Source organism: Podarcis filfolensis (genome assembly GCF_964270895.1).
Source record: "Podarcis filfolensis genome assembly, chromosome: 13".
Lineage (NCBI taxonomy): Eukaryota > Metazoa > Chordata > Lepidosauria > Squamata > Lacertidae > Podarcis > Podarcis filfolensis.
The window spans coordinates 27,563,855-27,577,163 of record NC_139615.1 but is presented as its reverse complement, the minus strand read 5'-3'; the positions used below and the strand labels follow the sequence as shown (position 1 = coordinate 27,577,163).

The 13,309-nt window shown below is 46.9% G+C and overlaps 1 protein-coding gene across 7 annotated transcripts in view; it reads right to left on the bottom strand.

Moving 5' to 3' along the window:
- The window catches only part of GRB7 (growth factor receptor bound protein 7), an 82,289-nt gene that overhangs the window by 39,417 nt on the left and 29,563 nt on the right, over positions 1 to 13,309 (bottom strand). The gene's annotated exons all lie outside the window — the stretch shown is intronic.

The following is a 13,309-nucleotide window of genomic DNA, read 5'->3' as shown; positions in this document are numbered from 1 at the left end:
GCTGGCAAGTAGGTGAGCACAGCAGACCTCTGCTCACCTGCGATTTCCATTCAGAGGCATGATGTCTCTGACAGTGGAGGCAGAGCATAGCCACTGATGGGGGGGTTTGAGTCTGGCCTGGATTTCTCTGTGTGCTAAGTCTGGCAAGTGGGCAGGACCACCTACCTGTCAATCATCTGTCCTCATGATTATGTCATACATCAAACACTTGTCAAAGTTCAGAGGGGGTTTCTGCAACTCCTGATGAGCCTCCTTTGAAGATATAATTCTGTGCCAATCACCCAATTGCCACGGCTACCAAGGCTTCAAAGAGGCTCCCTGTAACTTCTGTTCAGCCTCTTCGGAGTTCCCAGCAAAGGTGAAAATGCTCCTAAAAACAGAGCATTTTTCTTTTCCTTCTGCAGGAAAAGCCAGTTTGTATTCCAAGTACTTTCTCCAGTGCTTTGAATACAAACTGCTTCCTCTGGAAAGAAATAAAGAAAAAATTCCATTATGTCACATTTAGAGCAGATGGGTGTGGCTTGGTCACAATGGTATTGGCAGGCCTAATGAGGTCCACAGCCTGAGGGCGCCCACCCATTTGAAGAGGACTCCCCAGGTTTGCAATGCAAAGTTGCTTCAAAGAGGTGCAACCTTTATTAATTCATTCTAGCCTCTGGTTATGGGTTGCAACGAGTAGTTCTTTGTGGTACTGTAAAACTAAAATGGAATTCATGCCCCCTACTGAGTTGCCGAGGATTTTTCACTGGGGAGAAAAGCGTAATAAAAACTTCAGTGTAATCTGAAAGACTATGTATGCCTTAGCCAATATCTGTTGACACAATGACAAGGATGACATCCAGACTGTATTTCATTTTTGCACTGTGCAGTTTATCAAAATAAGTTATTACGACTCTTACTTTAGGGAATCCAAGGAAGCATAGCACTCGGAGGAGGCTCCATGCAGAATTCCCAAGGAGAGGATTTTCTGCTGTGGAGCACGCTGGTGCCTGCCATTGCAATAAATGCTCAATAAACACACAAGACGTAACCAGCTGTACTTTTGAATAAATAAGGTATACTATTCATTTTATCAAATTGTAGATCTCAACTGAAGTCTCATAAAGTTCAACAGTTCAAGCATAAGGTCCATACATGTATAAGTGTCTATTCCACCTGTCTGGTTGCAGCCACTACTATGCTATAAAATCCACTATCCTGTAATATTACATATGAGCCTGTTCTACTGATGAAGCCTAGGATGGCAAAACAAGGCTAATATTCCAGAAATCCTTGTCATAGACTCTGCGAAAGGATTCTGTGGAACTGTAACAACCCTTCATGTGGATTATTGACTCTATGAACAGACAGGTGGAATAGACATGTATGGACCTTATGCATGAACTGACTAGAGAATGAACTGATCCACTGGGTCTTCTGCTTTTTTGTTGAACTTTATGAGACTTCCGTTGAAATCTACAATTTGATACAACGAATAGTATACCTTATTTATTCAAAAGTACAGCCGGTTACGTCTTGGGTGTTTATTGAGTATGTTTCATGTAACCATAGGTTTGTTGTTGTTTTGCTAATTGCAATAAATGCAGCTGCTCGGGGGGGGGGGGGGAGCTGGCAGCAGAGCAGCGCCCGAGTCAGAAGCTGGGCTGAGGCATTGCAAGGGTCACGTTCAAGCACTGACACAGCGAAGCAAGTTGAGATACCCACACCAGGAGCCTGGCACTGGATCTGAGCTCAGCAGCTAAGCTGAGCCCAGCACATCAGTTGCCCTTTCACCGGCTCTCCCTATATTAGCAAAAAAAAAAAGGGAGGGGGGATATCATCAGGGTTTGTGGCAAAACCCAGACAGGGGAAAGAGATAGAGTAACGGAGGGTCAAAGTTCTTCTGAGATTAGGCACAAGTTGCAAGCGCAGCACAAATGCCACATAGGGTGAAGCACGGAGGAGAAGACAGAAGGAAGAGAGGAAGAGGAGAAGATAGCCGCAACTGAATAAATAATATAACTGAATAAATAATATAACCACAAGCACCCCTAAATTTTTATCTCATTACCCTTGCCTCTTGTTCATTCTTCCTCTGCTAAAATTTACACTGCAAGCCTTCAGTCTGGATAGCTCAGTTGGTCAGAGAGTGGTGCTGATAATGTCAAGGTTTCAGGTTCAAGCCCTGTATGGGACAGCTGCGTATTCTTGCATTGAAGGGGGCTGGACTAGATGATCCTCAGGGTCCCTTCTAACTCTATGGTTCTGTGAAGAAGCTCACTTGGGCAGGGTCACGTCTTTTTGTTTAGGTTACCCTACCCAGAAGCATCCATGTATATACACCAATGACCCCACATAATCAGTAGCTAATGATCCTGGCCATGCTTACCATTCCAAAACACAGAGGTCCTTGTGTAGCCTTCAGAAACTGCATCCCTGCTAGTTAGAACAAGAAATCCAAAGGAATAAGGGCCAAATATTCTGCTCCATCTCCAGCTGCACAACGGTGCGTTTCTACTGAAGAAACCCACCACGACATTCACCAATCTGTCAAAAGGTCCCCAAATAGACCCCAAAACTACTGAACAAATGAAGAAACCCTCTTCTTCACGAGAAAAAGCGAACCTGCCTCATATCTTTCTAGAGATATATAGCTAGATGCATATGCACAAAAAGCAAAAGAAAAAGGATTTAATTAAAAATTCCCTGTCTATCACAAAGTCCTTAAGATTTAAGTAGAAATCTGCAGATCTAAACCGGAGCCTGGTAGCTTGACTCTAGCCAGTATAGGCCAGTTGGCAGCTGCTTTGCAGCAAGGCTTAAACCCTACCCCTTAGCCCTAAATCTATAATAAAGGCATTTAGCATGCAAAATGCCCCTGCTCTCTTCACAGGCAAAGACCAGCAGTCCCTTTGGCCATGCCCTATTGCCTTCCTGGAAATGACCTCAGAAGTGAACTGTTGAGCTATTCGGAACTGCCATTCCCTGTCACTGTCAGGCTCAGTTCACCCTCTCTCTTCACACTACCAATTTCCACTCCTTCTTTACACAGACTGTGTGTACATATTTGTACATATTTTCACTGAATGGTTTTCTGAACGTAGAAGCGACAAACATCAACACAAAGCAGAATCACATTGCATCTGCTAGAAAAGTGACTGGGGTGTAGCGTGGGTTGCTGGCGCCCGGGACGGGAAAAGTGCTGTGTCCCCCCTGGTGGACTGGGCAGTAGTCAGTCCCTTTGCTGGCCAGCACCTAATATAATTAATAATAATAATAATAATAATAATAATAATAATAATAATAATAATTTATTATTTATACCCCACCCATCTGGCTGGGTTTCCCCAGCCACTCTGGGCGGCTTCCAACAAAGATTAAAAATACATTAAAATGTCACACATTAAAAACTTCCCTAAACAGAGCTGCCTTCAGATGTCTTCTAAATGTCAGGTAGTTGTTTATTTCCTTGACATCTGATGGGAGGGCGTTCCACAGGGCGGGCGCCACTACCGAGAAGGCCCTCTGCCTGGTTCCCTGTAGCTTTGCTTCTTGCAGTGAGGGAACCGCCAGAAGGTCCTCGGAGCTGGACCTCAGTGTCCGGGCTGAACGATGGGGGTGGAAATGCTCCTTCAGGTATAACACAAGGGAGTCTCTTTTTGCAAACTAGCCCCAACCTGGGAGCAGAGATAAGGCAGAGAAACGCAAAGCCAGGAGCGATGCTGTGTCACATCACCCTCCTGTCCTTGCAGTGAGGCGCTCTGGGCAATGCACATGGCTACAGGAGTGCTTTCCCGCCTTCCCCTTCCTCCCACCCCAGTGTTGCTCCCCCCCTCCACCCTCTCCTTTTTGGCTGGCCCAGGGCTGGGGCATGCATGGGTGTTTCTTCACCGGCCAAGAGGAGAAGGAGGCGCCACCACCACCACCCCAGCCCTGAAGGCCTGGCCCGGGCACAGCTTGCCTCCCCATGGCTCTGGCCATGATGGAGGGAGCTTGTCACGAGGGCGCAGGTTGCACCCCCTCAGAAATGTGCGCCATGACCCCCCGGCCCCCCACGCTACACCACTGGATAGTGTTGACTGTGAAGTCGAGTAGATTAAAGTCTCTTCCCCTGTCACCATGGGTTGATGGAGGAATTATGGTATGACGCGATCTGTTAACATACGAAACCAAACCAAACGGTGTCAAAGTCTCCTTCCTTCCTTCCTTCTACCTTCCAAAGCCTTCAGTCTTCCAGTGTAAGTGACTTGCATGATGTGCCACTTTCCAGTGTGCACTGCATTTTGCATATTGGCTGCTGAGAGTGCGCTTGCCACACAGGAGTGCTGCCGCCACATCCCACATTCTGGTGGACGAAGCTACGCAAGGGATGCTGGAAGTCTGATTTCTCTAAGGCCCAGTTCACACCTGCAGAGCCCTCGCTCGTTGACAAGTGAGGATTTGCTTTGCGAGCGCAGATAATATTCTGCTGAGGGAACTCTGCTATCTCCAGGTGCCAACTCATGCTCAAAATATTCAAACTCCACAGAGGCAGTTCACACATTCCACGGAGCGGTCAGCAATGTTTACGTATGAACCAGCCCTCAAGATGCTAATTATAGACGAGACTCTGGATCCTGTCTCATGAAGCTGCCAAACCTCCAAGCAAGAATTCTCTTCTTAGGGGGAGTGTTTCTTTCTGAAGATGCAGATGGGAAGTGCGGCAGTTGAGCCTCGCTCTCAGTAATTATATTCCCAAAGGTATCATCCATTTCTCATGGCTGGCTTCGTCTGCAGAGGGACTTCTGTAACATGAATCCGATCAGGACCGGCCTAAGTATCTGTAATCTAATTAACATAATGTTTGGAACTACCAGCTTTTGTCTAAAAGGCAGCGGATGTCGTGGAACAACAACCTGGTTGTGTAAATGCAGTGGCTTTTCCCCCCTTAAAAAAGTATTTATTTCCTCTGAGTCCCAAGATTATAGTGGGGCAGTTGTGTCTGGCAATGGCAGGAAACAAAGCTAAGGGCATAGCTACAAGACAAACAGATTCAACAGAACTGCCCTTTCCCTAGGGAACCAGAGATCTGGGGTGGGTGGGTGGTGGCGACTTAAAGAGTTTTCTAAAAGAGAATATTCTGCAACCTCACCAAACTGAAGTTCCCAGGCTCCTTCAAACTGGCATAAAACCAATATAGGTTTGCAGTTCAGGTATACCAGACCTCTGGCAGCTTTAAAAACAATCTACTGCAAGATAAGCTTTCATCTGAAAGCAAGACTAAGGGTGCAGTTCAAGACAAGCTTACTTTGGAGTGCCATTAGTATTTGCTTCCAAGGACAGGCTGCATTGTCTCCATACCATAAGCTTATCACAGTGGGAAGGCAGGAAGCTGCCGCCCACACAGAAACCTTGCCAGAGTCAACATCCCTGGTGATGGAATGTGGCAAAAAGGCCGTCCTGGCTAAACATCTGGATTATGCAGGCATCCATGCTGCACTGCCTTTCCAGGCCTTCCTAACTCTTGCTCCACTTTCTGATTGGAGTGGACATTCAAAATAGAGACTAGCAAAAGCCTATAGCGAGGCAAGAACTGCCTGTGGGACACCATGCAGGGGGACTTTATACAAGTTAGGGCTGCTATACATCCAGATTTTCCCAGACATTACTGGGATTTTGAAGGCAGAATTGACGTCCGGGGGTGTTCCAAAAGGTGGCGCTTCTTCCTGGATCTTTGTTGTTGTTTAGTCGTTTAGTTGTGTCCGACTCTTCGTGACCCCATGGACCAGAGCACGCCAGGCACTCCTGTCTTCCACTGCCTCCCGCAGTTTGGTCCAACTCATGCTGGTGGCTTCGAGAACACTGTCCAACCATCTCGCCATCTGTCGTCCCCTTCTCCTTGTGCCCTCCATCTTTCCCAACATCAGGGTCTTTTCCAGGGAGTCTCCTCTTCTCATGAGGTGGCCAAAGTACTGGAGCCTCAGCTTCACGATCTGTCCTTCCAGTGAGCACTCAGGGCTGATTTCCTTAAGGATGGAGCGGTTTGATCTTCTTGCAGTCCATGGGACTCTCAAGAGTCTCCTCCAGCACCATAATTCAAAAGCATCAATTCTTCGTCCTGGATCTTAGGCAAGTCGTATTTGTAAAGAATGTAAGTTCAACAACTTTCGGGGTCTCCTGGTTTTCCTTTCACTTTTTGAGATATGGCAACCCGACACAAGTTCACTCCCCGCCCCTTTCTTTTAAGCCGCGAATTGCTACTGCAGGTATGTGTGTACATGCAGGCTACTTTAAAAAGCAATGCTGGCCACTAATCTTTGTTGGATGAAAGCAGTCTACACCTATGTGCAGTGCTATTTTTATAGAAAAAGAAGTGCCAGGGCTCGCCATGAACGCTTCCCTTGTTCTCTTAGGATGGCAATGGCGCCCACCTGTGAGGTGCCGGAACTGAGTTCCAGTGAGTTCCAGCTGAAAGAAAGCCCTGCCCATACGCACGTATTCAGCGCAGAGTGCACTGAGAGACCTGCAGAAAGCAGCTCTTCAAAACGTCTGGTTTGGAAAATGAAGTTGACCATTGATTGTGAAGCTTAATCATTCATTTATTATTTGTGATCTTTCCTCTGCGTATGTGTCCATGTGGCATGTTTTCCTTTCCAGCACACTACGCATCTCAGGTCAGCAGCCTCTCTACCCCACACCCGCCGTGTGGGGGGTGGGGACTTTGTCTCATGCAAAGATTCCAGGGCTTTACTAATTGCTCAGGACAGGAGAAAAGGGGACGTCCTTTGGAGTGCTCCTATGCGGTGGCTGGAGCTGATGACACCTTTTCGAAAAGGTAAACGGTGCACTCACAACGCGATCTCCAGGGCAATATGTTTTTAAGGACTCCCTTGTGGACAGCAACTTAATGTAAGCGTGGGTGAATCGCAACAAAACCATGACACTAAGATTTTGGGTACTGGGAGCGGCATACAAAGGCATTAAAGCATTCAACAGAAAATAAATATTCAGCCATACAGTATGTATTTGAGTTAATGTTGCTTCCTAAGTTTGACAACAATTGTGGTTGCACTGTTTCTGGAAATGTCTCCTTTCTTCTCTGCCCTCTCTAAGCACAGCAACATGTAGCAGGTTATGTTTATTTATAAACACATATATTGCACACGTCCTCCAAGGAACTCTGGGTGATGTGCAGCCATTATAAATTCACAACAACATTCTAAAGCTACAACCCTACCCTGCTTACCTGGGAGCCCCATTGACCTCTAAAGGTAAAGGACCCCTGGACGGTTAAGTCCAGTCAAAGGCAACTACAGGGTTGCAGCGCTCAACCCCCTCTTCAGACCAAGGGAGCCAGCGTTTATCCACAAACAACGTTCCGGGTCATGTGGCCAGCGCCAGCATCACTAAACCGCTTCTGGTGCAATGGAACACCATGATGGAAGCCAGAGCATACGGAAACGCCATTTACCTTCCCACCGTAGTGGTACCTATTTACCTACTAGCACTGATGTGCTTTCGAACTGCTAAGTTGGCAGGAGCTGGGACAGAGCAACGGGAGCTCACCCCGTCACAGGGATTCGAACCGCCAACCTTCCGATCCGCAATCCCAAGAGGCTGAGTGGTTTAGACCATGAATGGTTTAGACCATGAGTGGTTTAGACCATGTAGCCATGAACTGTAAAATAAGCTGGGCTGAGAGACAGTTATCGGCTCGAGTTTAGCCAAAAGAGCTTCCTGGCTGAGGTAGGCTTTAAACTGATCCAGGATTAAATGAAATAACTGCTGGTCTTCCATTTAGATGCCACTTCGATTCTGGCTATACTAACAAGGCTATGATCAATTCCCTATTGTTTTTTTCTTAATGGCATCTCTAATAAAACCCAAATGAGTCCAATGGGAGGGCAAAAACGATCACTACCCCCGTATTATTCATCTTAAGGTCATTACCACAATAAACAAAGATTATAAAGAAGCAATAGAATGCCTTATTGGCAGTTTTAAAACCAGCCCACCGGATTTTGAGAGGACAGGTTTGAAATGCCAAGGCCACAAGGGCCTTTGGCAGGGCAGAAGGAACAAAAAGTGGCTTTGACCTATGAGATCTTTCATGGCTCAGGATCCACACACCTAAGAGCTGGGCAACACAACCTTTAAGAGCAACTGTGTGCACACGCTGCTGGCTGGGACATCCGAATGCCTGGCTCAAATGCCAAGGACGCACAGAGAGGTGTCCTTGCTCGTTTCCCCAAAACTGCACAGCTCCCTACTTCTGGATTGCTCCCTCTAGGCCAGTGTTGCTAACTCAGGCAGAGGTGACAGGAATTAACACTGGAACCTTGTGTATCAAAAGCCATAATCTTTAAATCAATTTTTTAAAAAAATCAGTTCCACAATGGTTTTACAAACCCGCACCGGAACCTATCCTAATGGCATTTTTACAAGCTTGCAATTTTTGCTCTCTCTCTCTCTCTCTCTTTTTAATATACCTCTGCTAAAGAATCCTGATATCCTTCCAAGTCCATGCTCCAGTTAATATGTTTAAAGTTTAACCCAACCCCACCATGACAGACAGCTTACAAGGCCACGGCAGAGGCCAACCACTCGGGAACCACTTCGGAAAGAACGGCCTCCTTTGTCAGGCAGTCCTCAGTGACTTCAGATCAATCTGCTACGTGCTCTGTCTTAACTAATTAAACTTGACGGCGGGAGCTGGGTTCCACCTGGGTTTTCTTTTATTAACTGAACACTCTGTACCTCTCCCAATCATCACCGTGTCCTTCTAAAACTGGCCAGCGGCCAACTGGCAGCCCACAGGCTGGATCCTGGCAACCACGTTCAGTCAAAATGTAGGCAAGAATGCCTCTCTGCGTCTGGGCGATTCCTTCGTCACCGAAGGAAAACCGGTCCTTGCGCATCTAAGACTAAGGCAAAATTTGCACCGTTTAAGAAGCGCAGTTGACCCATGTTTTGCCCCACAGAGCTGCTGTGGGAGAACGGGGAGCATTTGCAAGGGAAGGATTTGCAGCCAGGAGAGGCGTTGCTTCAGTAAACATGCCCCGCTTCCAGCCTCGCCCACCTCTGTGCTCTTTGGGCAAAGGGGCATTTGGAGAGGGTCAAACAGACCCATTCTGCCAGCTGGTCCTCTTGCACAAATGCCTCCCAAACCGCTTTGGGGACACACGCTCGCCAAAGGAACATGCAGTTCTGCCCTAAGGCCCGAAGCATGACACAGCAATGTGTGTAAGAACGTGGAAAAAGCCTTTTTGAAAGGTGGGGTTTGTGAGAGAGAGAAGGAGACGAGCCGCTATGAGAGGGGGAACAAAGAACGGGTAGTTTGGGAGGGAGTGAACAACTCGCCACACTTGCTGCTGCTCTTCTCCAAATCATGCCGCCTTGACCCCTCCCCCCCACAACAGGGCTAAAAGTGCATGCTTTTCATGTGCCAGGCTGCCAGGTCTTCTGATGCTCAGCATCTGAGATGCGGTTTGTGGAGTTTTGGGGTTGCTCCTTCTGGAGTCGAGCGGGGAGCCAAGAAGCACTTGGTGATTCGTTTGAGTACGTAAGTGTTTCTTCAGGGCAAGATTATCAGCCCCTTTCCAAAGGGTCTTAAAATATATATTATGGCCCCTTTTAATGACGTCTTCCTTCCTTTCAGTCACTCCCCCTCCTGCGCAGAAAGGGATCTGGGTGAATATATTCAAAAGATGGCGCTAGGTTTAAACTTTAAAATGGAAACGGGCTCAATGGAAGACAGCTTGCCCCCCATTGTTCTCCAAACCCCCTCTCTTCCCATGAGGAAGGGTGGATGTCTACTGGGGAAAGGGACTTTTCTGCAGCAGCCTCTCAGCTCTGAAATACCATCCCCCAAAAGGCCTGCCTGGCACCTACTTTAATGTATTTCTGTTGCCAGGTTTTCCAGGCCTTTTAAAGAATGCTATAACATTTGGCCACACCAGGAGAAGAGAATACTTTGGCCACATCATGAGAAGAGAAGACTCCCTGGAAAAGACCCTGATGTTGGGAAAGATGGAGGGCACAAGGAGAAGGGGACGACAGAGGACGAGATGGTTGGATAGTGTTCTCGAAGCTACCAACATGAGTTTGACCAAACTGCGGGAGGCAGTGGAAAACAGGAGTGTCTGGCGTACTCTGGTTCATGGGGTCACGAAGAGTCAGACACGACTAAACAACAACATAACATTTCATATTTTTTAATTCTCTCTCTGTGTGTGTGCATGTGTGTGTGTGTGTGTGTGTGTGTGTGTGTACACACACACACGCGCGCGCGCACACACACACACACCACTGCTCTCTCTTTCAATTGATCTGGTCCTGCGCCTTTATCTCCCTTTCCACTTTAATTGGTTATTTAGATGTTGTTGCTGTTGGGGTTTCGTTTTCTTTAACGGTAATGAGATTATTATGTTTACGTTGGAAGCCACCCAAGGAACGTTCGTTAGAGGGCCTTGTAAAAAATAACGAATATTAATCCTTATTTTTGGCTTCACGCTTTGAAATTTAACTCCACCCCTGGGAGGGGGGCTAGAACCCTACAATGCCGGGCAAATCCTCAGATTGGGCAACCCTACACGCATTTGGATCCCCAGTTAGGAAGGAAAGCATGGGGAGTGTGTGGTGGTGAGGGGATCTGGAATGAAGAAGCAGCTCTTTTACTCTCAAATCACCTCCACCTCTGCTGATGGATCTTCTCTGGAAAGGAATGGGGTGGGAGGAAGCAGGTGGGATTTGGTTAGTTGTGTTTATGTGTTACGCTTGCTTGGGCCCTAAGAAGCAGGACAGCCAAACCACAGGCTGCAATCTGCGGGCAAAATCAGGCCAACAGAGAATCTTGGAACCGAACTTGAAATTGCATCACACCCTATATATAAATCCATGTCGGCCTGTCACATGCCCCGCCACCCAGGGTGATAAACAAAAGAATCTAAACTCTGGTAGTCCGCTCCCCACCCCGCTTTCACGCACCATTTCTGAATTCCACCATGTAGGCTCTCAGGTGGCAATACATGCAAGATCACACATGCCTCTTGCTCCAGATTGGGTAATGCAGACCTACTACTACCCCCCACTCCTTACATGTTCCCAACCATGAATATGGATTGAAGACCCTCATTCCCTTATAAGCTGTCATTTGTTTGACATCTCCTCTGCCTTCCTGCATGAAGAAAAGGCTACCTTGTTATCAGCTCTTTATCCACCATCCTGATTGTTGAGTGTCTACTCAATGCAGCAAGTGTTGGCAGACGGAGATCAGCAAGGGCTTCAGGCTCCCGATTGTTTAACGGCAACAAAAAGCCTTCTATTTAGTCTTCCCACCAACCCCACCAAATGAAGTCGGTAGAATTCTTGACCTGCAGTAACTCAGATGTAGATGATGATGATGATTTGGGGTATCTGCATATGCAGATCATTCCACTTTATGGCTCCTAGGGTGCTGCATGCAATTGGCTCTCTGCCACCATTTTGCACCTGGCTTCGATTGGCGTTGTAGTACAAAAAAATGATATTTTTTTTTAAAAAGTAGTTCCTGCCACCCTTGAATCTGCCAGTGCCTATGACAGAGTGGCAAAGGGTGGCTAATTCACCTGTGCAGGGCTGGATTTAGGTTTGATGAGGCCCTAAGTTACTGAAGGTAATGGGGCCCTTTATATGTCCAGCTGTCCTTTGTCAACAACAAATTGTCACTTTTTTGTGTTGAAGATATGCTATATGGTAATTTATGGACCTAACAGGCATCTAAAGCCATTTGCACATAACAAAATATGTATTTTATCAAAGTAATTGTTGAACTGAAATACAATTAAGAAGAAGTATATTAATACAGTGGTACCTCGGGTTACATACGCTTCAGGTTACAGCCTCCGCTAACCCAGAAATAGTACCTCGGGTTAAGAACTTTGCTTCAGGATGAGAACAGAAATTGTGCTCTGGCAGCGCAGCAGCAGCAGGAGGCCCCATACGCTAACTGTTCAGGTTCAGGTTAAGAACAGTTTCAGGTTAAGAACGGACCTCTGGAACGAATTAAGTACTTAAGCTGAGGTACCAGTGTAGAGAAATACAATTAAGAAGAAGTATATTGGGGGGGTGCAAGAGAGTGGGGCCCTAAGCTATAGCTTGTTTAGCTTATATGTAAATCCAGCACTGCTTATGTGCAGCCAAATCAGGAACCTTATTTATTCTGTGCGCTCCATCTAGCTAGCCAAGGCGTGGGAAACCGTTTTTAGACGAGGGGCCATGTAATCTAATAGGGAACCTTCCGGGGGCCACATACTAGTGGTGGGCAGAGTCAGAGACAAAAGCGAGTAAAGCAAGAAATGGATGTGTCTTTTCCCTTTGCAGAGCAGGTTGTACTACAGCCATGCGGAAGCCAGAGGTTCATTCACACCCACCTGCAAACACCTCTCCATCCTCTAAACAGTCAATGAAGAGGCATCCTTGCAGCTTAAAGACACGTCAACCAGACAAAAGTACTTCAAGAGGGTTGACAGCAAGGCCTGTATGGCCCGGGATGGCTGTGTGGCCTAAGGGGTGTTATGGGGGCTGGACAAAAAGACCTGGAGGGGTTGCATCTGGCTCCTGGATCTGACGTCCACCATCCCTGGACTAGTCACACATACACACAAGGGGGGGGGGATATTTAAACTAAGCAAGGTGGCCAAATATAGCCTCGTGAAGGCTACTATCCTGCTCCCAGCTGGCAATTTAGAAGCAAGTGTACATCTATTTAGGGACAGCATCTGCAACCATGGGAGCAGGTAGTGGCAGCCCCCTTTTGAGGGTGATCTTGCTCCGGGGCCCCTCTACCCAATATCCCCTTATGAAAGACAAGCTCTGCTTCAACAGACCAAGTATCCACCCAGGGTGGATCTACACACAGGGGGGGGGGGGGAAACCACGCTGTAAATATGTCAGAAATTAAATTGTTATTACTAAAAAAAAACCACTATGTAAAAGCACAAAGATTTTTTTTTTGCTCTCCAGCGCCATCTGGTGTTGCATGTTTATAATGCATTCAAAGCGCTGGTGTGTTGTTTGACTAATGTAGCTGAGTCCCAAGTTCAGCATCCTGTTTTGGTGTCTACCCAAATACCTCCAGGAAATCTATATGGAGGGCATGAAGGCAATAACCATCTCCTGTTGCTTACTCATTCTACCCTCAACTCCAGCAACTGGTAATCAGAAGAAAACTGTTGCTGAACTTGAGGTACACTGTTTCTGGACATTTGGTTGGGTGTCATACACAATAGCTATGAATAAACCTCTCCTCCTCCACAGATTTGTCTATATAAAAACACGAAAGTGACTCTCCAGTGAAACTAGTTGCTGAAGT